Below are 27,207 nucleotides of genomic sequence, written 5' to 3' on the forward strand. Positions count from 1 at the left end.
TCCACACTTACTGTACCAGAGAAATACAACTGCAACTCACACTTACTCTACTAAAGAAATGCTACTGCAGCCCACATTTACTGTGCCAGAGAATTTTTACTGCACTCTAAACTTACTGTGCCAGTGAAATAATACTGCACCCCACACTTACTGCACCAGAAAAATATGACTGCACCCACACTTACTGTACCAGAGAAATGCTACTCCACCCCTACACTTACTGTGCCAGAGAAATGCTACTGCACCACACACTTACTGCACCAGAGAAATATTACCATACCCATTACTTACTCTACTAAAGAAATGCTACTGCACCCCACACTTACTGTGCCAGAGAAATGTTACTGCACCCCACTCTTACTGTGTCAAAAAATACTAATGCACCCACATTTACTGCATCAGACAAATACTACTGCACCCACACTTACTGTGCCAGAGAATGGTATTGCACCCCAAACATAGACAGAGAAATGCTGCTGTACCCCACACTTACTGCACCAGAGAAATACTACTGTACCCAATACTTACACTACTACAGAAATGCTTCTGCACTCCCAGACTTACTGTGCCAGAGAAATGTTACTGCACTCCACACTTACTGTGCCAGAAAAATACTACTGCACCCCACATTTACTGCACCAGAGAAATACAACTGTAACCCAAACTTACTCTTTTAAAGAAATGCTAATGCACCCCACACTTACTGTGGCAAGGAAAGTTTACTGCACCCCACACTTACTGTGCCAGTGAAATACTATTGCACCACACACATACTGCACCCAAAAAATATGACTACACCCACTTACTGTGCCAGAGAAATGTGACTGCAGCCCACAGTTACTGCACCAGAGAAATGCTACTTTACTCATTACTTACTCTACTAAAGAAATTCTAGTGCACCCCACACTTACTGTGCCAGAAAAGTGTTACTGCACCCCACACTTACTGTGCCGGAGAAATACTACTGCACCACACACTTACTGCACCAGAAAAATACTACTGCACCCACATTTACTGTGCCAGAAAAAATCTAATGTACCCCACAAATAGCCAGAGAAATGCTACTGTACCTACATTTACTGTACCAGAGAAATACTACTGTACCCCACACATACTGTACTAAGGAAATTCTACTGTGCCCCACACTTACTGTGCCAGAGAAATGTTACTGCACCCGACACTTATTGTACTAGAGAAATGGTTCTGCACCTCACATTTACTGTGCAAGAAAAATGTTACTCCACCCCACAGTTACTGTGCCAGAGAAATAATACTGCTCCCCACACTTACTGCACCAGAGAAATACTACTGCAACCCACACATAGCCAGAAAAATGCTAGTGCACACCACATTTACTGTGCTAGAGAAATGTTACTGCACCACACTCTTATTGTGCCAGAGAAATACAACTGTACCGATTACTTACACAACTAAATAAATGCTACTGCACCCCACATTTACTGTGCCAGGGAAATACTACTGCACCCACACTTACTGTGCCAGAGAAATGCTACTGCACTCTACACTTACTGCACTAGAGAAATACTACTGTACCCGTTACGTACTCTACTAAATAAATGCTACTGCACCCCAAAATTACTATGCCAGAGAAATGCTACTGCACCCCACACTTAACTGCACTAGAACAATACTACTTCACCCACATTTAGTGTGCCAGAGAAATGCTACTGCACCCCACACTTATTGTGCAAGAGAAATCTTACTGCACCCCACACTTACTGTGCCAGAAAAATACTACTGCACCCCACATTTACTGCACCAGAGAAATACTGCTCCCCACACATAGCCAGAGAAATGGTACTGTACCCCACACTTACTGTGCCAGAGAAATACTACTGCACCCCACACTTACTGTACCATAGAAATACAACTGTACCCCACACTTACTGTGCCAGAGAAATGCAACTGCACTCCACACTTGCTGTACCTAAGATATATTACTCACTCCACATTTACTGTACCAGAGAAATACTACTGCACCTTCACACTTATTGTACTAAAGAAATGCTAGTGTACCCCATACTTACTGTGCCAGAGAAATGTTACTGCACCCCACACTTACTGTGCCAGACAAATACTACTGCACCATACACATAGCCAGAAAAATGCTACCGCACTCTACACATACTGTGCCATGGAAAGGCTACTGCACCATACACTTACTGTGCCAAAGAAATTTTACTGCCCCCCACACTTACTGTGCCAGAGAAATACTACTGCACCCCATATTTACTGTACCAGAGAAATACAACTGCACCCCACAGTTACTGCACCTAAGAACTATTACTGCACCCCATATTTACTGTACCAGAGAAATACTAATGCACCTCCACACTTACTGTACTAACGAAATGCTACTGTACTCCACATTTACTGTGCCAGGGAAAATTTACTGCACCCCACACTTACTGTATTAAAAAAATACTACTGTACCCCACATTTACTGTGCCAGAGAAATGTTACTGTACTCCACTCTTACTGTGCAGAGAAATGTTACTGTACCTCACACTTACTGTGCCAGAGAAATACTACTGCACCACACATGTACTGCACCAAAAACACTACTGCACTCACACTTACTGTGCCAGAGAAATGCTACTGCACCCCACACATAGCCAGAGAATTGCTACTGTACTCCATATTTACTGTACAAGAGAAATACTACTGTTCCCCACACTTACTGTATTAAAAAAATACTACTGCACTCACACTTACTGTGCCAGAGAAATGCTACTGCACCCCGCAAATAGCCAGAGAATTGCTACTGTACTCCACATTTACTGTACAAGAGAAATGCTACTGTACCTCACTTACTGTGCCAGAGAAATGCTACTGCACCCCACACTTACTGCACCAGAGAAATACTACTGTACCCATTACTTATTCTACTAAAGAAATGCTACTGCACCCCATAATTACTGTGCCAGAGAAATGTTACTACACCCAACACTTACTGTGCTAGAAAAATACTACTGCACCCCACACTTATGGCACCAGTAAAATACTACTGCACCCACGTTTACTGTGCCAAAGAAATGCTACTGCACCCCACACTTATTGTGCCAGAGAAATGTTACTGCACCCCACACACTTACTGTGCCCAAGAGATACTACTGCTCCCCACACATAGCCAGAGAAATGGTACTGTACCCCACACTTACTGTGCCAGAGAAATATTACTGCACCCCACACTTACTGTACCATAGAAATACAACTGTACCCCATACTTACTGTGCCAGAGAAATGCAACTGCACTCCACACTTGCTGTACCTAAGATATATTACTGCACTCCACATTTACTGTACCAGAGAAATACTACTGCACCTTCACACTTATTGTACTAAAGAAATGCTACTGTATTCCACACTTACTGTGCCAGAGAAATGTTACTGCACCCCACAGTTACTGTGCCAGACAAATACTACTGCATCACACACATAGCCAGAAAAATGCTACCGCACTCTACACATACTGTGCCACAGAAAGGCTACTGCACCACACACTTACTGTGCCAGAGAAATTTTACTGCCCCCCACACTTACTGTGCCAGAGAAATACTACTGCACCTCACAGTTACTGTACCTAAGAACTATTACTGCACCCCATATTTACTGTACCAGAGAAATACAAATGCACCTCCACACTTACTGTACTAATGAAATGCTACTGTACTCCACACTTACTGTGCCAGGGAAAATTTACTGCACCCCACACTTACTGTACCTAAGAAATACTAATGCATCCCATATTTACTGTACCAGAGAAATTCTACTGCACTCACGCTTACTGTGCCAGAGAAATGCTACTGCACCCCACAGATAGCCAGAGACTTGCTACTGTACTCCACATTTACTGTACAAGAGAAATACTACTATACCCCACACTTACTGTATTAAAAAATACTACTGTACCCTACACTTACTGTGCCAGTGAAATGTTACTGCACCCCACACTTACTGTGCCAGAGAAATACTACTGCACCACACATGTACTGCACCAAAAAAATACTACTGCACTCACACTTACTGTGCCAGAGAAATGCTACTGCACCCCACATATAGCCAGAAAATTGCTACTGTTCTCCACATTTACTGTACAAGAGAAATACTACTGTACCCCACACTTACTGTATTAAAAAAATACTACTGTACCCCACACTTACTGTGCCAGATAAATACTACTGCAGCCCACACTTACTGCACCAGAGAAATACTGCTGCAACCCACACATAGCCAAAGAAATGCTACTGCACCCCACATTTACTGTGCCACAAAAATGCTACTGCACCCACACTTACTGTACAAGAGAAATACAACCGTAACCTACACTTACTCTCCCATAAAAATGCTACTGCGTCCACACTTACTGTACCAGAGGAATACAACTGCAACTCATACTTACTCTACTAAAGAAATGCTACTGCAGCCCACATTTACTATGCCAGAGAAATTGTACTGTACCTTAAACTTACTGTGCCAGTGAAATACTACTGCACCCCACACTTACTGCACCCGAAAAATATGACTGCACCCACACTTACTGTGCCAGAGAAATGTGACTGCACCCCACAGTTACTGCACCAGAGAAATATTACTTTACCCATTACTTACTCTACTAAAGGAATTCTACTGCACCCCACACTTACTGTGCCAGAAAAGTGTTACTGCAAACCACACTTACTGTGCCAGAGAAATACTACTGCACCACACACTTAGTGCACCAGAAAAATACTACTGCACCCACACTTACTGTGCCAGAGGAATACAACTGCAACTCATACTTACTCTACTAAAGAAATGCTACTGCAGCCCACATTTACTGTGCCAGAGAAATTGTACTGTACCCCAAATTTACTGTGCCAGTGAAATACTACTGCACCCCACACTTACTGCACCCGAAAAATATGACTGCACCCACACTTACTGTGCCAGAGAAATGTGACTGCACCCCACAGTTACTGCACCAGAGAAATACTACTTTACCCATTATGTACTCTACTAAAGGAATTCTACTGCACCCCACACTTACTGTGCCAGAAAAGTGTTACTGCACCCCACACTTACTGTGCCAGAGAAATACTACTGCACCACACACTTAGTGCACCAGAAAAATACTACTGCACCCACACTTACTGTGCCAGAGAAATTCTAATGTACCCCACACATAGCCAGATAAATGCTACTGTACCCACATTTACTGTACCAGAGAAATACTACTATACTATTGTACTAAAGAAATGCTAGTGTACCCCATACTTACTGTGCCAGAGAAATGTTACTGCACCCCACACTTACTGTGCCAGACAAATACTACTGCACCACACACATAGCCAGAAAAATGCTACCGCACTCTACACATACTGTGCCATGGAAAGGCTACTGCACCATACACTTACTGTGCCAAAGAAATTTTACTGCCCCCCACACTTACTGTGCCAGAGAAATACTACTGCACCCCATATTTACTGTACCAGAGAAATACAACTGCACCCCACAGTTACTGCACCTAAGAACTATTACTGCACCCCATATTTACTGTACCAGAGAAATACTAATGCACCTCCACACTTACTGTACTAACGAAATGCTACTGTACTCCACATTTACTGTGCCAGGGAAAATTTACTGCACCCCACACTTACTGTATTAAAAAAATACTACTGTACCCCACATTTACTGTGCCAGAGAAATGTTACTGTACTCCACTCTTACTGTGCAGAGAAATGTTACTGTACCTCACACTTACTGTGCCAGAGAAATACTACTGCACCACACATGTACTGCACCAAAAACACTACTGCACTCACACTTACTGTGCCAGAGAAATGCTACTGCACCCCACACATAGCCAGAGAATTGCTACTGTACTCCATATTTACTGTACAAGAGAAATACTACTGTTCCCCACACTTACTGTATTAAAAAAATACTACTGCACTCACACTTACTGTGCCAGAGAAATGCTACTGCACCCCGCAAATAGCCAGAGAATTGCTACTGTACTCCACATTTACTGTACAAGAGAAATGCTACTGTACCTCGCACTTACTGTGCCAGAGAAATGCTACTGCACCCCACACTTACTGCACCAGAGAAATACTACTGTACCCATTACTTATTCTACTAAAGAAATGCTACTGCACCCCATAATTACTGTGCCAGAGAAATGTTACTGCACCCAACACTTACTGTGCTAGAAAAATACTACTGCACCCCACACTTATGGCACCAGTAAAATACTACTGCACCCACGTTTACTGTGCCAAAGAAATGCTACTGCACCCCACACTTATTGTGCCAGAGAAATGTTACTGCACCCCACACACTTACTGTGCCCAAGAGATACTACTGCTCCCCACACATAGCCAGAGAAATGGTACTGTACCCACACTTACTGTGCCAGAGAAATATTACTGCACCCCACACTTACTGTACCATAGAAATACAACTGTACCCCATACTTACTGTGCCAGAGAAATGCAACTGCACTCCACACTTGCTGTACCTAAGATATATTACTGCACTCCACATTTACTGTACCAGAGAAATACTACTGCACCTTCACACTTATTGTACTAAAGAAATGCTACTGTATTCCACACTTACTGTGCCAGAGAAATGTTACTGCACCCCACAGTTACTGTGCCAGACAAATACTACTGCATCACACACATAGCCAGAAAAATGCTACCGCACTCTACACATACTGTGCCACGGAAAAGCTACTGCACCACACACTTACTGTGCCAGAGAAATTTTACTGCCCCCCACACTTACTGTGCCAGAGAAATACTACTGCACCTCACAGTTACTGTACCTAAGAACTATTACTGCACCCCATATTTACTGTACCAGAGAAATACAAATGCACCTCCACACTTACTGTACTAATGAAATGCTACTGTACTCCACACTTACTGTGCCAGGGAAAATTTACTGCACCCCACACTTACTGTACCTAAGAAATACTAATGCATCCCATATTTACTGTACCAGAGAAATTCTACTGCACTCACGCTTACTGTGCCAGAGAAATGCTACTGCACCCCACAGATAGCCAGAGACTTGCTACTGTACTCCACATTTACTGTACAAGAGAAATACTACTATACCCCACACTTACTGTATTAAAAAATACTACTGTACCCTACACTTACTGTGCCAGTGAAATGTTACTGCACCCCACACTTACTGTGCCAGAGAAATACTACTGCACCACACATGTACTGCACCAAAAAAAAATACTACTGCACTCACACTTACTGTACCAGAGAAATGCTACTGCACCCCACATATAGCCAGAAAATTGCTACTGTTCTCCACATTTACTGTACAAGAGAAATACTACTGTACCCCACACTTACTGTATTAAAAAAATACTACTGTACCCCACACTTACTGTGCCAGATAAATACTACTGCAGCCCACACTTACTGCACCAGAGAAATACTGCTGCAACCCACACATAGCCAAAGAAATGCTACTGCACCCCACATTTACTGTGCCACAAAAATGCTACTGCACCCACACTTACTGTACAAGAGAAATACAACCGTAACCTACACTTACTCTCCCATAAAAATGCTACTGCGTCCACACTTACTGTACCAGAGGAATACAACTGCAACTCATACTTACTCTACTAAAGAAATGCTACTGCAGCCCACATTTACTATGCCAGAGAAATTGTACTGTACCTTAAACTTACTGTGCCAGTGAAATACTACTGCACCCCACACTTACTGCACCCGAAAAATATGACTGCACCCACACTTACTGTGCCAGAGAAATGTGACTGCACCCCACAGTTACTGCACCAGAGAAATATTACTTTACCCATTACTTACTCTACTAAAGGAATTCTACTGCACCCCACACTTACTGTGCCAGAAAAGTGTTACTGCAAACCACACTTACTGTGCCAGAGAAATACTACTGCACCACACACTTAGTGCACCAGAAAAATACTACTGCACCCACACTTACTGTGCCAGAGGAATACAACTGCAACTCATACTTACTCTACTAAAGAAATGCTACTGCAGCCCACATTTACTGTGCCAGAGAAATTGTACTGTACCCCAAATTTACTGTGCCAGTGAAATACTACTGCACCCCACACTTACTGCACCCGAAAATATGACTGCACCCACACTTACTGTGCCAGAGAAATGTGACTGCACCCCACAGTTACTGCACCAGAGAAATACTACTTTACCCATTATGTACTCTACTAAAGGAATTCTACTGCACCCCACACTTACTGTGCCAGAAAAGTGTTACTGCACCCCACACTTACTGTGCCAGAGAAATACTACTGCACCACACACTTAGTGCACCAGAAAAATACTACTGCACCCACACTTACTGTGCCAGAGAAATTCTAATGTACCCCACACATAGCCAGATAAATGCTACTGTACCCACATTTACTGTACCAGAGAAATACTACTGTAGCCCACACATACTGTACTAAGGAAATGCTACTGTGCCCCACACTTACTGTGCCAGAGAAATGGTTCTGTACCTCACATTTACTGTGCAAGAGAAATGTTACTCCACCACACAGTTACTGTGCCTGAGAAATAATACTGCTCCCCACACTTACTGCACCAGAGAAATATTACCGCAACCCACACATAGCCAGAAAATGCTTGTACACCCCGCATGTACTGTGTCAGAGAAATGCTGCTGCACCCACACTTACTGTTCCAGAGAAATACAACTATAACCCACACTTACTCTACTAAAGAAATTCTACTGTACCCCGCACTTACTGTGCCAGAGAAATGTTACTGCACCCCACTCTTACTGTGCCAGAGAAATACAACTGTACCCATTAATTACACAACTAAAGAAATGCTATTGCACCCCACATTTACTGTGCCAGAGAAATGTTACTGCACCCCACACTTACTGTGCCAGGGAAATACTACTGCACCACACAATTACTGCACCAGAAAATACTACTGCACCCACACTTGCCAGAGAAATGCTACTGTACTCTACACTTACTGCACTAGAGAAACACTACTGTACCCATTATGTACTCTACTAACGAAATGCTACTGCACCCCAAAATTACTGTGCCAAAGAAATACTACTTCACCCACATTTACTGTGCCAGAGAAATGCTACTGCACCCCACACTTATTGTGCTAGAGAAATGCTACTGCTCCCCACACTTATTGTGCCAGAGAAATCTTACTGCACCCCACACTTACTGTGCCAGAAAAATACTACTGCACCACACACCTACTGCACCAGAAAAATACTACTGCATCCACACTTACAGTGCCAGAGAAATGCTACTGCACCCTACACATAGCCAGAGAAATGTTACTATACCCCACACTTACTGCACTAGAGAATTACTACTGTACCCATTACTTACACTACTAAAAATGGTACTGCACCCCACACTTACTTTGCCAGAGAAATGTTACTGCACACCGCACTTACTGTGCCAGAGAAATACTACTGCACACCACACTTACTGCACCAGAAATATGCTACTGCACCCACACTTACTGTGACAGAGAAATGCTACTGCACCCCACACATAGCCAGAGAAATGCTACCATACCCCACACTTACTGTGCCAGAGAAATGCTACTGCACCCCGCACTTACTGCACCAGAGAAATACTACTGTACCCATTACTTACTCTACTAAAGAATTGCTACTGCACCCCATAATTACTGTGCCAGAAAAATGTTACTGCACCCCACACTTACTGTGCTAGAAAAATACTACTGCACCCCACACTTATGGCACCAGTAAAATACTACCGCACCCACACTTACTGTGCCAAAGAAATGCTACTGCACCCCACACTTATTGTGCCAGAGAAATGTTACTGCACCCCCACACTTACTGTGCCCGAGACATACTACTGCTCTCCACACATAGCCAGAGAAATGGTACTGTACCCGACACTTACTGTGCCAGAGAAATGCAACTGCACTCCACACTTGCTGTACCTAAGATATATTACTGCACTCCACATTTACTGTACCAGAGAAATACTACTGCACCTTCACACTTATTGTACTAAAGAACTGCTACTGTACCCCACACTTACTGTGCCAGAGAAATGTTACTGCACCCCACACTTACTGTGCCAGACAAATACTACTGCACCACACACATAGCCAGAACAATGCTGCCACACTCTACACATACTGTGCCATGGAGAGACTACTGCACCACACACTTACTGTGCCAGAGAAATTTTACTGCCCCCCACACTTACTGTGCCAGAGAAATACTACTGCACCCCACATTTACTGTACCAGAGAAATACTACTGCACCCCACAGTTACTGCACCTAAGAACTATTACTGCACCCCATATTTACTGTACCAGAGACATACTAATGTATCTCCACACTTACTGTACTAACGAAATACTACTGTACTCCACACTTACTGCGCCAGGGAAGATTTACTGCACCCCACACTTACTGTACCTAAGAAATACTAATGCACCCCATATTTACTGTACTAGAGAAATACTACTGCACCCCACACTTACTGTACCTAAGAAATATTACTGCACCCCACAATGACTGTACTAGAGAAATACTACTGCACCCCCACACTTACTGTACTAATGAAATGCTACTGCAGCATACACTTACTGCACCAAATAAATGCTACTGCACCCCACACCTACTGCACTAGAGAAATACTACTGCATCCCGTATATAGCCAGAGAAATGCTACTGCACCCCACATTTACTGTGCCAGAGAAATGCTACTGCACCCCACACTTACTGTGCCAGAAAATACTACTGTACCTCACCCATAGCCAGAGAAATGCTACTGTACCCCACACTTACTGTGCCAGAGAAATACTACTGCACCCCACACTTACTGTACCGGAGAAATACAACTGTACCTCACACTTTACTAAATACATGCTACTGCACCCCACATTTACTGTGCCAGAGAAATGTTACTGCATGCCACACTTACTGTGCCAGTGAAATACTACTGCACCCCACACTTACTACACCAGAAAAATACTACTGCAACCACACTTACTGTGCCAGAGAAATTTTACTGCACCCCACACTTACTGCATCAGAGAAATACTACTTTACCTGAGACTTACTGTGCCAGAGAAATACTACTACACCCCACACTTACTGCACTAGAGAAATACTACTGTACCCCACACTTACTCTACCAAAAATGCTACTGCACTCCATGCTTACTGTGCCAGAGAAATGTTACTGCACCCCACACTTACTGTGCCAGAGAAATGGTACTGCACCCTACACTTACTGCAGCAGGGAAATACTACTGCACCCCAGATATAGCCAGAGAAATGCTACTGCACCCCACACTTACTGTATCAGAGAAATACTACTGTACCCCACACTTACTCTACTAAAGAAATGCTAATACACCCCACACTTACTGTGGCAGAGAAATGTTAATCCACCCCCACACTTCCTGATCCAGAAAAATGCTACTGCACCTCACACTTACTGTGCCAAAGAAATGCCACTGCACCCCACACTTTCTGTGCCAGAGAAATGCTACTGTGCCCCTGCCTTATAGTGCAACAGAAATGCTACTGTACACCCATACTTACTGTATAAGTAAAATGCTTCTGCACCCCACTATTACAGTGCCAAAGAAATGCCACAGTGCCTCACTCATAGTGTGTCACGTGACCACTACTGCACCCAACCTTACTGTGCCACAAAATGCTAGAAATCAAAACAAATACTTCTTATCCTATGGTGCTTGCCAAGATGCTACCTGACATTTATTTTGTTGCTAACATGCCTTTCTCCGTGAGTATTGTTTTGGATGGACTGTCACACATTCTTGATGCTAACTCATCTTGTCCTCACACCTCACTCAGCACATATCATCATCTTATGTATGCAGATTGACACCTTGAATACATTCCATTACTGTATTGCTTTTACTCTGAAAACTAGTATGTGGATCTTTTGTTATCCTCTACATTTCTCAGCCCAGGTTTGTATGCCTGATGTTTACAGTAAGTATGTTATCACTGCTGTAGCACATGTTCCTGTTACATTGCAAGACCTCATCAACACCTGAAGCAGCCATGCCCTAGGAGGAGACGCAGACTTTATTGACCGACTAAACTGTTTACACCATGGACAATGAAAACATGCTGAGCAAAAAGTGCCCAGGGGATCTGGCAGTGTGCCCTGCAGGTTGAGGAACACAAATAGTGCCATTTGGGATGTTGTAGCTGAGCCACTTGGGCTTGAAGCTAAATACCAGATGACTAAGCTGGCGCTTGAGAAAAGTGTTGCGGGGTCACTCACCTTGTTATCCCTCCACCTTTGTGAGCCACCCGCAGGTGTTTTACACAGACCATTTACTGATGGAGAGTTACTGCTTGCCAGATTCTAAGTTATTTCATGCCAAAGCACTGGCTTATACTATTGTATGTGGGAAGCATTTACTTCTGCCATACCATGACAAAGGCTTAAAGTCCCCTCACGTCTTGGCTTTGTCTTCACTTCTGCACTGCTGTGTTACATGCAGTCTTATTCATGGGTTCAAAGATGTCTAGGTGCTTACTAAGCTATTGCTCTGTGAGGATCATTAGAAGCCTATACATGCATTCTCACTCACTTTCTAGCATTAGGAGTTTAGCATCACGGTCCCTGTATTTTGTGGAAGTCTTGTATAACCCTGGGTGAGATAATCCTTTAGTGTTGTGCAAAAATACTTTGTTTAGTAAGTACGAATAACTATAACCTGGAGCAGATATTTATATGATGCTTCCCTGTACATAAGGGATGATGGTGTCATACCAGTGATAAACTTAAGGTTCCTCATCCATACATTCAAGATGAACTTGAATAAAGTAAGAGGTGTACTTAACTTCACAAGCAGAGGAAAGAAGTTCCAGAGAAGTGGTATCCTCTTTGAGATGTCAGTGTCCTCCCAGCATGTTCTATTTAAATTTCAATACAGACTGAGGTCTCTAGAGCAGGTGTTTCTGCCACTATTATACTTATGGATATGTACAGGTTCTGACATAGTGAGGTGGGTAGAGGGTCTGTATGCATGCCAGAGATCTCTCTTTAGAAGCCTGTAAGTCACTGAAAAGAGGGAAAGGACTTTGAGATGGTTAGAGTAGCTTTTATGATTTACTTCCCACATTATCTTAGCAAGAAAACATTGCAGTCACCTGAGCTGAGTCAGGTGCATTGACAGGTACATGCCAAATATGGGCATTATGTTCAGTGATTGGCCTATTGAGTGTGGCATACAGTGGAATTATCATTTCCCTAGATTGTAATGCCATACCCTGGATAATAAGCCATGCTACAAAGAAGGGCTTCCTAACAATAATCCACATATTGTAGTCAAATGACAGAGTATTGTCTGCATATATTCAGGGAAGAGTTGTCAATGCAATAGCTGCATTGAACATCTTAATTGCCAAGAGATACAGGTATGCACTTCTAGCATTTAACTTTAGGGCATGAATTTGACAACTATTTGTTTCTGACAGGCCTTCCAGAAAGATCTTGGTGCCTTCCTGGAAGTTTATGACTGCACCAAGTTTACAGTCATCAGCAAAGTCTGTCAGTCATAAGCTCTCAGCATTTGTCTTGACCTCTGAGAAGTAGATGCCAAAAAGCACTGGTACAATGACTAAGCCCTGGGGTATACATCTAATGATATGTCTCCTGGTGAAAGTGCATCCCCTCACCCTAAATTCTTGACTTCTATTTGTGAGCCAGTTTTTTATCCAACAAGTTACACAAAGATAGATAAATAGCTGTATGTGATTATTAACTATGTTGGAATGGTAGCTGGATGTGATTATTAACTATGTTGGAATGGGAGATGGACGTGATTATAAACTATGATGGAATGGGAGATGGACGTGATTATAAACTATGTTGGAATGGGACATGGATGTGATTATTAACTATGTTGGAATGGGAGATGGATGTGATTATTAACTATGTTGGAATGGGAGATGGACGTGATTATAAACTATGTTGGAATGGGACATGGATGTGATTATTAACTATGTTGGAATGGGAGATGGATGGAATTATTAACTATGTTGAAATGGGAGATGGATGTGATTATTAACTATGTTGGAATGGGAGATGGATGTGATTATAAACTATGTCGGAATGGGACATGAATGTGATTATTAACTATGTTGGAATGGGAGATGGACGTGATTATAAACTATGTTGAAATGGGAGATGGATGTGATTATTAACTATGTTGGAATGGGAGATGGATGTGATTGTTAACTGTGTTGGAATGGGAGATGGACGGTATTATTAACTATGTTGGAATGGGAGATGGACGGGATTATTAACTATGTTGGAATGGGACAGGGACGTGATTATTGACAGGGATGTGATTATTAACTATATTGGAATGGGAGATGGATGTGATTATTAACTATGTTAGAATGGGAGATGGATGTGATTATAAACTATGTTGGCATGGAAGATGGATGGGATTATTAACTATGTTGGAATAGGAGATGGATGTGATTAACTATGTTGGAATGGGAGATGGACATGATTATAAACTATGTTGGAATGGGCAATAGAGGTGATTATTAACTATGTTGGAATGGGAGATGGACGTGATTACAAACTATATTGGAATGGGAGATGGATGTGATTATTAACTATATTGGAATGGGAGATGGATGTGATTATTAACTGTGTTGGAATGAAAGATGGACAGGATTATTAACTATGCTGGAATGAAAGATGGATGGGATTATTAACTATGTTGGAATGGGACAGCGGTGTGATTATTGACAGGGATGTGATTATTAACTATGTTGGAATGGGAGATGGATGTGATTATTAATTATTTTGGAATGGGAGATGGATGGGATTTTTAACTATGTTAGAATGGGAGATGGATGTAATTATTAACTGTGTTGGAATAGGAGATGGGTGGAATTATTAACTATGTTGGAATGGGAGATGGACAGGATTATTAACTATGTTGGAATAGGACAGGGATGTGATTATTAACTATGTTGGAATGGGAGATGGACGTGATTGCAAACTATGTTGGAATGGGATATGGATGTGATTATTAACTATGCTGGAATGGGAGATGGATGGAATTATTAACTATGTTGGAATGGGATATGGATGTGATTATTAACTATGATGGAATGGGAGATGGCTGGAATTATTAACTATGTTGGAATGGGAGATGGGTGTGATTATCAACTATGTTGTAATGGGAGATGGATGGAATTATTAACTATGTTGGAATGGGACAGGGATGTGATTATTAACTATGATGGAAAAGGACAGAAATGTGATTATTAACTATGTTGGAATGGGAGATGGATGTGATTAACTAGGATGGAATGGGAGCTGGATATGATTATTAACTTTGATGAAATGAGAGATGGATGGGATTATTAACTTTGTTGGAATGGGAGATGGGTGTGATTATCAACTATGTTGTAATGGGAGATGGATGGAATTATTAACTATGTTGGAATGGGACAGGGATGTGATTATTAACTATGATGGAATGGGAGATGGATGGAATTATTAACTATGTTGGAATGGGAGATGGATGTGATTAACTAGGATGGAATGGGAGCTGGATATGATTATTAACTTGGATGGAATGAGAGATGGATGGGATTATTAACTTTGTTGGAATGGGAGATGGATGGGATTATTAACTATGTTGGAATGGGAGATGGACATGATTGTAAACTATGTTGGAATGGGATATGGATGTGATTATTAACTATGTTGGAATGGGAGATGGATGGAATTATTAACTATGTAGGAATGGGATATAGATGTGATTATTAACTATGATGGAATGGGAGATGGCTGGAATTATTAACTATGTTGGAATGGGAGATGGGTGTGATTATCAACTATGTTGTAATGGGAGATGGATGGAATTATTAACTATGTTTGAATGGGACAGGGATGTGATTATTAACTATGATGGAAAAGGACAGAAATGTGATTATTAACTATGTTGGAATGGGAGATGGATGTGATTAACTAGGATGGAATGGGAGCTGGATATGATTATTAACTTTGATGGAATGAGAGATGGATGGGATTATTAACTTTGTTGGAATGGGAGATGGATGTGATTATTAACTTTGTTGGAATGGGAGATGGATGTGATTATTAACTATGTTGGAAAGGGAGATGGATGTGATTATTAACTCTGTTGGAATGGGAGATGGATGTGATTATTAACTATGTTGGAAGGGGAGATGGATTGGATTCTTAACTATGTTGGAATGGGACAGGGATGTGATTATTAACTATGTTGTAATGAGAGATGGATGTGATTATTAAATATTTTGGAATGGGAGATGGATGTGATTAACTAGGATGGAATGGGAGATGGATATGATTATTAACTTTGATGGAATGAGAGATGGATGGGATTATTAACTGTGTTGGAATGGGAGATGGATGGGAATATTTACTATGTTGGAATGGGAGATGGATATGATTATTAACTCTGAATGGGAGATCGATGGGATTATTAACTATGATGGAATGGGAGATGGATAAGATTATTAACTATGTTGGAAAGGGAGTTGGATGTGATTATTAACTATGTTGGAATGGGAGATGGATGGCATTATTATCAATGTTGGAATGGGAGATGGATGTTATTATTATCTATGTTGGAATGGGAGATGAATGGCATTATTAACTATGCTGGAATGGGAGATGGATGTGATTATAATCTAGGCTGGAATGGGAGATTGATGTGATTATTAACTATGTTGGAATGGGAGATGGATGTGATTATAATCTATGCTGGAATGGGAGATGGATGTGGTTATTAACTATGTTGGAATGGGAGATGGATGGTGTTATTAACTATGTTGGAATGGGAGATGGATGTGATTATTAACTATGTTGGAATGGGAGATGGATGTGATTATAATCTATGCTGGAATGGGAGATGGATGTGATTATTAACTATGTTGGAATGGGAGATGGATGTGATTATAATCTATGCTGGAATTGGTGGTGGATGTGATTATTAACTATGTTGGAATGGGAGATGGATGGGATTATTAACTATGTCAGAATGGGAGATGAATGTGATTATTTACTGTGTTGGAATGGGAGATGGACATGATTATTAAACTATGTTGGAATGGGAGTTGGATGTGATTATTAACTATGTTGGAATGGGAGATGGATGTGATTATTAACTATGTTGGAATGGGAGATGGATGTGATTATAATCTAGGCTGGAATGGGAGATGGATGTGATTATTAACTATGTTGGAATGGGAGATGGATGTGATTATAATCTATGCTGGAATGGGAGATGGATGTGATTATTAACTATGTTGAAATGGGAGATGGATGTGATTATTAACTATGTTGAAATGGGAGATGGATGTGATTATTAACTATGTTGGAATGGGAGATGGATGTGATTATAAACTATGTCGGAATGGGACATGAATGTGATTATTAACTATGTTGGAATGGGAGATGGACGTGATTATAAACTATGTTGAAATGGGAGATGGATGTGATTATTAACTATGTTGGAATGGGAGATGGATGTGATTGTTAACTATACTGGAATGGGAGTTGGATGTGATTATTAACTGTGTTGGAATGGGAGATGGACGGTATTATTAACTATGTTGGAATGGGAGATGGACGGGATTATTAACTATGTTGAAATGGGACAGGGACGTGATTATTGACAGGGATGTGATTATTAACTATATTGGAATGGGAGATGGATGGGATTATTAACTATGTTGGAATAGGAGATGGATGTGATTAACTATGTTGGAATGGGAGATGGACATGATTATAAACTATGTTGGAATGGGCAATAGAGGTGATTATTAACTATGTTGGAATGGGAGATGGACGTGATTACAAACTATATTGGAATGGGAGATGGATGTGATTATTAACTATATTGGAATGGGAGATGGATGTGATTATTAACTGTGTTGGAATGAAAGATGGACAGGATTATTAACTATGCTGGAATGAAAGATGGATGGGATTATTAACTATGTTGGAATGGGACAGCGGTGTGATTATTGACAGGGATGTGATTATTAACTATGTTGGAATGGGAGATGGATGTGATTATTAATTATTTTGGAATGGGAGATGGATGGGATTTTTAACTATGTTAGAATGGGAGATGGATGTAATTATTAACTGTGTTGGAATAGGAGATGGGTGGAATTATTAACTATGTTGGAATGGGAGATGGACAGGATTATTAACTATGTTGGAATAGGACAGGGATGTGATTATTAACTATGCTGGAATGGGAGATGGACGTGATTGCAAACTATGTTGGAATGGGATATGGATGTGATTATTAACTATGCTGGAATGGGAGATGGATGGAATTATTAACTATGTTGGAATCGATATGGATGTGATTATTAACTATGATGGAATGGGAGATGGCTGGAATTATTAACTATGTTGGAATGGGAGATGGGTGTGATTATCAACTATGTTGTAATGGGAGATGGATGGAATTATTAACTATGTTGGAATGGGACAGGGATGTGATTATTAACTATGATGGAAAAGGACAGAAATGTGATTATTAACTATGTTGGAATGGGAGATGGATGTGATTAACTAGGATGGAATGGGAGCTGGATATGATTATTAACTTTGATGGAATGAGAGATGGATGGGATTATTAACTTTGTTGGAATGGGAGATGGGTGTGATTATCAACTATGTTGTAATGGGAGATGGATGGAATTATTAACTATGTTGGAATGGGACAGGGATGTGATTATTAACTATGATGGAAAAGGACAGAAATGTGATTATTAACTATGTTGGAATGGGAGATGGATGTGATTAACTAGGATGGAATGGGAGCTGGATATGATTATTAACTTGGATGGAATGAGAGATGGATGGGATTATTAACTTTGTTGGAATGGGAGATGGATGGGATTATTAACTATGTTGGAATGGGAGATGGACATGATTGTAAACTATGTTGGAATGGGATATGGATGTGATTATTAACTATGTTGGAATGGGAGATGGATGGAATTATTAACTATGTAGGAATGGGATATAGATGTGATTATTAACTATGATGGAATGGGAGATGGCTGGAATTATTAACTATGTTGGAATGGGAGATGGGTGTGATTATCAACTATGTTGTAATGGGAGTTGGATGGAATTATTAACTATGTTTGAATGGGACAGGGATGTGATTATTAACTATGATGGAAAAGGACAGAAATGTGATTATTAACTATGTTGGAATGGGAGATGGATGTGATTAACTAGGATGGAATGGGAGCTGGATATGATTATTAACTTTGATGGAATGAGAGATCGATGGGATTATTAACTTTGCTGGAATGGGAGATGGATGTGATTATTAACTTTGTTGGAATGGGAGATGGATGTGATTATTAACTATGTTGGAAAGGGAGATGGATGTGATTATTAACTCTGTTGGAATGGGAGATGGATGTGATTATTAACTATGTTGGAAGGGGAGATGGATTGGATTCTTAACTATGTTGGAATGGGACAGGGATGTGATTATTAACTATGTTGTAATGAGAGATGGATGTGATTATTAAATATTTTGGAATGGGAGATGGATGTGATTAACTAGGATGGAATGGGAGATGGATATGATTATTAACTCTGAATGGGAGATCGATGGGATTATTAACTATGATGGAATGGGAGATGGATAAGATTATTAACTATGTTGGAAAGGGAGTTGGATGTGATTATTAACTATGTTGGAATGGGAGATGGATGGCATTATTATCAATGTTGGAATGGGAGATGAATGTTATTATTATCTATGTTGGAATGGGAGATGAATGGCATTATTAACTATGCTGGAATGGGAGATGGATGTGATTATAATCTAGGCTGGAATGGGAGATTGATGTGATTATTAACTATGTTGGAATGGTAGCTGGATGTGATTATTAACTATGTTGGAATGGGAGACGGATGTGATTATAATCTATGCTGGAATGGGAGATGGATGTGATTATTAACTATGTTGGAATGGGAGATGGATGTGATTATAATCTATGCTGGAATGGGAGATGGATGTGATTATTAACTATGTTGGAATTGGAGATGGATGGGATTATTAACTATGTCAGAATGGGAGTTGGATGTGATTATTAACTATGTTGGAATGGGAGATGGATGTGATTATTAACTATGTTGGAATGGGAGATGAACGTGATTATAAACTATGTTGGAATGCGACATGAAGGTGATTATTAACTATGTTGGAATGGGAGATTGATGGAATTATTAACTGTGTTGAAATGGGAGATGGACAGGATTATTAACTATGTTTGAATGGGCAGATGGATGGGATTATTAACTTAGTTGGAATGGGACATGGATGTTATTATTAACTATGCTGGAATGGGAGATTTATGTGATTATTAACTATGTTGGAATGGGAGATGGATGTGATTATAATCTATGCTGGAATGGGAGATGGATGTGATTATTAACTATGTTGGAATGGGAGATGGATGTGATTATTAACTATGTTGGAATTGGAGATGGATGGGATTATTAACTATGTCAGAATGGGAGATGAATGTGATTATTTACTGTGTTGGAATGGGAGATGGACATGATTATTAACCTATGTTGGAATGGGAGTTGGATGTGATTATTAACTATGTTGGAATGGGAGATGGATGTGGTTATAATCTAGGCTGGAATGGGAGATGGATGTGATTATTAACTATGTTGGAATGGGAGATGGATGTGATTATTATCTATGCTGGAATGGGAGATGGATGTGATTATTAACTATGTTGGAATGGGAGATGGATGTGATTATTAACTATGTTGGAATGGGAGATGTATGTGATTATTAACTATGTTGGAATTGGAGATGGATGGGATTATTAACTATGTCAGAATGGGAGATGAATGTGATTATTTACTGTGTTGGAATGGGGGATGGACACGATGTTTAACTATGTTGGAATGGGAGATGGATGGGATTATTAACTATGTCAGAATGGGAGATGAATGTGATTATTTACTGTGTTGGAATGGGGGATGGACACGATGTTTAACTATGTTGGAATGGGAGTTGGATGTGATTATTAACTATTTTGGAATGGGAGATGGATGTGATTATAATCTATGCTGGAATGGGAGATGGATGTGATTATAATCTATGCTGGAATGGGAGATGGATGTGATTATAATCTATACTGGAATGGGAGATGGATGTGATTATTAACTATGTTGGAATGGGAGATGGATGTGATTATTAACTATGATAAAATGGGAGATGTATGTGATTATTAACTATGTTGGAATTGGAGATGGATGGGATTATTAACTATGTCAGAATGGGAGATGAATGTGATTATTTACTGTGTTGGAATGGGAGATGGACATGATTATTAACTATGTTGGAATGGGAGTTGGATGTGATTATTAACTATGTTGGAATGGGAGATGGATGGAATTATTAACTATGTTGGAATGGGAGATGGATGTGATTATTAACTATGTTGGAATAGGAGATGAACGTGATTATAAACTATGTTGGAATGCGACATGAAGGTGATTATTAATTATGTTGGAATGGGAGATTGATGGAATTATTAACTGTGTTGAAATGGGAGATGGACAGGATTATTAACTATGTTTGAATGGGCAGATGGATGGGATTATTAACTTAGTTGGAATGGGACATGGATGTTATTATTAACTATGTTGGAATGGGAGATGGATGTGATTATATAACTATGTTGGAATGGGAGATGAACGTGATTATAAACTATGTTGGAATGGGACATGAAGGTGATTATTAACTATGTTGGAATGGGAGATTGATGAAATTATAAACTATGTTGGAATGGGCATGGATGTGATTATTAACTATGTTGGAATGTGGGATGGATGTGATTATTAACTATGTTGGAAGGGGAGATGGATGGAATTCTTAACTATGTTGGAACGGGACAGGGATGTGATTATTAACTATGTTGGAATGGGACAGGGATGTGATTATTAACTATGTTGTAATGAGAGATGGATGTGATTATTAACTATTTTGGATTGGGAGACGGATGTGATTAACTAGGATGGAATGGGAGATGGATGTGATTATTAACTATGTTGGAAGGGGAGATGGATTGGATTCTTAACTATGTTGGAATGGGACAGGGATGTGATTATTAACTATGTTGTAATGAGAGATGGATGTGATTATTAACTATTTTGGATTGGGAGATGGATGTGATTAACTAGGATGGAATGGGAGATGGATATGATTATTAACTTTGATGGAATGAGAGATGGATGGGATTATTTACTATGTTGGAATGGGAGATGGATATGATTATTAACTCTGAATGGGCGATCGATGGGATTATTAACTATGATGGAATGGGAGATGGATAAGATTATTAACTATGTTGGAAAGGAAGTTGGATGTGATTATTAACTGTGTTGTAATGGGAGATGGATGTGATTATAATCTATGCTGGAATGGGAGATGTATGTGATTATTAACTATGATGGAATGGGAGATGGATGTGATTATAATCTATGCTGGAATGGGAGATGTATGTGATTACTAACTATGTTGGAATGGGAGATGTATGTGATTATTAACTATGTTGGAATTGGAGATGGATGGAATTATTAACTATGTCAGAATGGGAGATTAATGTGATTATTTACTGTGTTGGAATGGGGGATGGACACGATGTTTAACTATGTTGGAATGTGAGTTGGATGTGATTATTAACTATGTTGGAATGGGAGATGGATGGAATTATTAACTATGTTGAAATGGGAGATGGACATGTTTATAAACTTTGCTGGAATGGGAGATGGATATGATTATTAACTCTGATGGAATCAGAGATTGATGGGATTATTAACTATGATGGAATGGGAGATGGATATGATTATTAACTATGTTGGAATGGGAGTTGGATGTGATTATTAACTATGTTGGAATGCGAAATGGATGGCATTATTATCGATGTTGGAATGGGAGATAGATGTGATTATAATCTATGCTGGAATGGGAGACGGATGTGATTATTAACTATGTTGGAATGGGAGATGGATGTGATTATTAACTATGCTGGAATGGGAGATGGATGTGATTGTTAACTATGATGGAATGAGAGATTAATTGGATTATTAACTGTGTTGGAATGGGAGATGGATGGGATTATTTACTATTTTGGAATGGGAGATGGATATGATTATTAACTCTGCTGGAATCAGAGATTGAGGGATTATTAACTATGATGGAATGGGAGATGGATATGATAATTAACTATGTTGGAATGGGAGTTGGATGTGATTATTAACTATGTTGGAATGTGAGATGGATGGCATTATTATCGATGATTGAATGGGAGATGGATGTGATTATAATCTATACTGGAATGGGAGATGGATGCGATTATTAACTATGTTGGAATGGGAGATGGATGTGATTATTAACTATGTTGGAATGGGAGATGGATGTGATTATTATTAACTATGTTGGAATTGGAGATGGATGGGATTATTAACTATGTTGGAATGGGAGATGGATGTGATTATTAACTATGTTGGAATTAGAGATGGATGTGATTATAATCTACATTGGAATGGGAGTTGGACGGCATTATTAACTGTGTTGGAATGGGAGATGGACAGGATTATTAACTATGTTGGAATAGAAGATGGACGGGATTATTAACTTAGTTGGAATGGGACAGGGATGTGTTTATTAACTATGTTAAAATTTTTTATTTTTTTATTTTATTTTACATTTGTTGACCGGGTGAATCCCTCTGGATAAATGTCCATTTTCAGCGGAGGCCTGGGAAGAAAAGCTCCAGTGTTAGTAAAAATAACAAGCCATAAAAAGGTAAGCATACAACATACAGAGTTATATAAGTTCATAGATTAGTACTAGGCTAACTGCCCTTGTGAGCCATTTTAAGCCTAGCCTATTATTCCTTGTGAGACTCAAACGCTGCACCTTGTGTTTGTAAGGCAAACACCTTAACCATTATGCCACCCTCCCCCTCATATACAGAGACAAGGTACACATCATGACATTGTTAGAAAAATACAATGTTATGGCTCCACATTTTGGAGGTACTTAGGCACACAAATATATAGTGTCTGTGAATGGTAGCAAGATATAATAGTTGTCGTAACAGTATTTTCTACCTGAAGTTTTGAGAGTTAGGTCAAGCTAGTATTTAAAGAGTGATGGAGGAAATATTGGGGGAACGACAGTTGTAGAGGGTCAACCTGGGGGGAGGCAGGGGCATTGCCTTTTGGTAATTAGGTGCTCCTTTAGTAGATGTTTAAACTTATTGACATAATTTGCTGAGGTAATATCGGGGGGTAGTGAGTTCCAGATTCTACCTATGGAGTTAGGAAATAGGGAGTCTCCTACTTTGTTGCAGGATTTGGTGATTTTGATTAAGGTCCTGTAACTAGATCATAGTTGTCTTGAGTTTTCTTGTATTATAAGTAAATTAGATATTATAAGTAAATTAGATAGTGCTGGTATTCTCTCTATTCAGGAGGATATATGTTGGATAGGCTAATTCACTGGCAGATATTTGAAGGTATTCGGCTGGAATATTGTCGGCAGCTAGGCTACTTGGTTTGAGTTTACCTAGTAGTCTTTTTATATAATCTGTGGGAATATGTTCAAATTGGAAGTTGGTATTGGATTGGTAGCTGATTTGGGGTTGCTAGTAGTATATGATTTGGGTTGTTGGTTAACTAATTTTGAAATGGTTTTCATAAAAAATCTGTTAAAAGCTTCTGGGATTTCAGTGCTATTCTAGGACAGTGATGTGATTATTAACTATGTTGGAATGGCAGAGTGATGCGATTATTAACTATGTTGGAGTGGGAGATGGATGTGATTTTTAACTGTGTTGGAATTGGAGGTGGATGGGATTCTTAACTATGTTGGAATGGGAGATGGATGTGATTATAAACTATGTTGGAATGGGAGCTGGATGGGATTATTAACTATGTTGGAATGGGAGATGGATGGGATTATTAACTATGTTGGAATGGGAGATGGACGTGATTATAAACTATGCTTGAATGGGAGATGGATGTGATTATTAACTATGTTGGAATGGGAGATGGATGTGATTATTAACTATGTTGGAATGGGAGATGGATGTGATTATTAACTTTGTTGGAATAGGGAGATAGACGGGATTATTAACTATGTTGGAATGGGAGATGGACGGGATTATTAACTATGTTGCAATGAGAGATGGCTGGGATTATTAACTATGCTGGAATGGGATAAGGATATGATTATTAGCTAGGTTGGAATAGGACAGGGATGTGATGTTTAACTATGTTGTAATGAGGGATGGATGGGATTATTAACTGTATTGGAATGGGAGATGGATGGGATTATTTACGATGTTGGAATGGGAGATGGATATAATTACTAACTCTGTTGGAATGGGAGATGGATGGGATTATTAACTATGATTTAATTGGACATGGTTGCTATTATTACCTATGTTGTAATGGGAGTTGGATGTGATTATTAACTATGTTGGAATGGGAGATGGCTGAGATTATGAAATACGTTGGAATGGGAGATGGACATGATTGTAATCTATGTTGGATTGGGAGATGGATGTGATTATTAATGGTGTTGGAATGGGAGATGGATGGGATTATTAACTATGTTGAATGGGAGATGGACATGATTATTGGAATGGTAGATGAGCATTATTATTATCTATGTTGGAATGGGAGATGGATGGTATTATTAACTATGTTGGAATGGGAGATGGATGGTATTATTAACTATGTTGGAAAGGGAGATGGATGTGATTATTAACTGTGCTGGAATGGGAGATGGATGTGATTATTAACTATGATGGAACGAGAGATTAATTGGATTATTAACTGTGTTGGAATGGGAGATGGATGGGATTATTTACTATTTTGGAATGGGAGATGGATATGATTATTAACTCTGTTGGCATCAGAGATTGAGGGATTATTAACTATGATGGAATGGGAGATGGATATGATTATTAACTATGTTGGAATGGGAGTTGGATGTGATTATTAACTATGTTGGAATGCGAGATAGATGGCATTATTATAGATGATGGAATGGGAGATGGATGTGATTATAATCTATACTGGAATGGGAGATGGATGCGATTATTAACTATGTTGGAATGGGAGATGGATGTGATTATTAACTATGTTGGAATGGGAGATGGATGTGATTATTAACTATGTTGGAATGGGAGATGGATGTGATTATTAACTATGCTGGAATGGGAGATGGATGTGATTATTAACTATGATGGAACGAGAGATTAATTGGATTATTAACTGTGTTGGAATGGGAGACGGATGTGATTATTAACTATGTTGGAATGGGAGATGGATGTGATTATTAACTATGCTGGAATGGGAGATGGATGTTGTTATTAACTATGATGGAACGAGAGATTAATTGGATTATTAACTGTGTTGGAATGGGAGATGGATGGGATTATTTACTATTTTGGAATGGGAGATGGATATGATTATTAACTCTGTTGGCATCAGAGATTGAGGGATTATTAACTATGATGGAATGGGAGATGGATATGATTATTAACTACGTTGGAATGGGAGTTGGATGTGATTATTAACTATGTTGGAATGCGAGATAGATGGCATTATTATAGATGATGGAATGGGAGATGGATGTGATTATAATCTATACTGGAATGGGAGATGGATGCGATTATTAACTATGTTGGAATGGGAGATGGATGTGATTATTAACTATGTTGGAATGGGAGATGGATGTGACTATTATTAACTATGTTGGAATTGGAGATGGATGGGACTATTAACTATGTTAGAATGGGAGACGGATGTGATTATTAGCTATGTTGGAATTAGAGATGGATGTGATTATAATCTACACTGGAATGGGAGTTGGATGGCATTATTAACTGTGTTGGAATGGGAGATGGACAGGATTATTAACTATGTTGGAATGGAAGATGGACGGGATTATTAACTTAGTTGGAATGGGACAGGGATGTGTTTATTAACTATGTTAAAATTTTTTGTTTTTTTATTTTATTTTACATTTGTTGACCGGGTGA

This window comes from Protopterus annectens, chromosome 16.part0 (assembly GCF_019279795.1).
Source record: "Protopterus annectens isolate FY-2018-M chromosome 16.part0, PAN1.0, whole genome shotgun sequence".
NCBI classification, from domain to species: Eukaryota; Metazoa; Chordata; order Ceratodontiformes; family Protopteridae; genus Protopterus; species Protopterus annectens.